We start from the raw sequence: 2,063 nt of genomic DNA on the forward strand, positions 1-2,063 counted from the left end.
ATCAGGGATAAAATATTAGAGTGCCAAGGATCCACTTATAGCTTTCTTAATATTAATTTACTTGATTCAATTAGATCATACAACTGGAATCAAAGTCTTATCTTATCCAGCCGGATAATAGAGTAGTTAAATCATTATTCATATGCTTTAAAATAAATATGAACTTTTATTGAATCGGTTCCCTCATCAAACATAAACGACTTGATTGTAGTATATTCAAAGCATTCATCGTGCTCAAAGTCAGCGATGGATCAGTGGAATTTATAGATCAATCTCTTACAAAACATGTAAGAAAATATTTATAGCGTTCCTAATCATCTATTGTGCCCGGAGTCAATAGTGAATCAAAATAAACTAGAAATACTTTTCATTTAAACAAAATATCAATAAATTATTCAACATGAAAGCCAAATAACCTGAATTAAAGTAGACTATACATTAAGAAGAACTACAAGCTTTACCTTTTAGCTCTAACTAAGATATTAGCCAACCATAGACATGACTGAACTAAAACTCAAATAGAAAAATATAAAAACTAACTAGAACTGAAGGATTGAAGAGGAAAGAGGACTCCTTAAAGCTCCACAACTCATTGCTCTACTCTTTCTACTATAATTCTTGTTTAGAATATCCTAAAACATCTTTTTATATAGCTTTCTATCGCATTTGACTTAAAAAATGACTTAAATTTATGTAGTCTTCGCATCTTCGATGGCACTTTCGATGGCATCGAGCTCCCATCGAAGAGTTCGAGTGAAATTAGGAAACTGTCCAGTAACGAACTTTTAAATTCGTATATTTTCTTGATGTCATCGAACCACCTTCGATTGGATTGAACTTGGCTTTGATGACATCTAACATGCCTTCGATGACATCGAAGGGTGCCTAAATTTGTCCAGTGACGAAATTAGGAATTCGTGATTTTTGCGATGGGATCGAGGATGGCTTTGATGGCATCGACACTTACTTCGATGGAATCGAATGTGTCCTCGATGGCATCGGATGGTCAATTTATGAACTTTCTAATTTCTTAACTTTGAATCTTCAATTTTCTTCATTCCTTACTTAGTCTCATTGGATCTCGGACTCTTGAATTCTTCAATTTTGACCTCAATAGATCCAATCTTCCACTTGGTAACCGTTTGAACATTAAATCCATATTTTAAGCGTAATTTTCTCTTTAGCTCTCAAAATCACCTCATAAGAGAAAACATACGTAATTAGATCAATTAATCACATCCATGTTCATAAAATTAATGCATAACAAGAGAAAAATATACAATATTTCACTCTCAACACAATCCACAACTAACATTTTACTAGTCCTGAGCAAAACATGCGAAAACTAATCTTTCAAAAATTCAATTTTCAAACCCTTCTCAAAAAACAACAATCTGTGCAATCCTATATATATGAATAAAATTCAAAGATATAAGAATGAACGAGCCTAATATTACTAGTAAACATTTAAACTAAGTTATTTTTTGTTAATTCATTCATAAAATTATCCAAATATCAAGTTCCTAGTGTGCTTAGTGAAATTCAACTTATAATTCATAGGAGTTAACCTTCTCTCCATAGCATTAACCATAATAATTACTTCAAAGTTGATAGATCAACACAAGTTATTGATTTCAAACTTATATCATTTTCACTTATTTTTCCAGCTTTTAAATTTTATATCGATGGCTTTTGCAATTATTTTAATTATTTTTTCTTTTTCATTGCTTTTTCATTACAATACATACATATGTAACTATTTTTTATTTTACTTTTTTTTAAATTATTTTTTTAATTATTATTTTTTATTTTTTTATAGCTAGCTCTTTTCTTCTTCTTTTTATACTTAAGGTAGATATGGATATCCGAACTCAATTCCTAACACCTTTTGAGTAGTCATCAAACTAAAACAATTAGTTCAAGTCAACTTTACAGAATATGAGCTAAATGTGAAATGTGAATTAGACTCAATTAATATTTAAATTTTTTATTAATTAATTCATTTGAAGAATTTGTTCAAAAATTTACTAATTAACTAAATTCTAGATTTTAAAAAATATTCC

The sequence above is a fragment of the Magnolia sinica genome, chromosome 1 (assembly GCF_029962835.1).
Source record: "Magnolia sinica isolate HGM2019 chromosome 1, MsV1, whole genome shotgun sequence".
Classification (NCBI taxonomy): domain Eukaryota; kingdom Viridiplantae; phylum Streptophyta; class Magnoliopsida; order Magnoliales; family Magnoliaceae; genus Magnolia; species Magnolia sinica.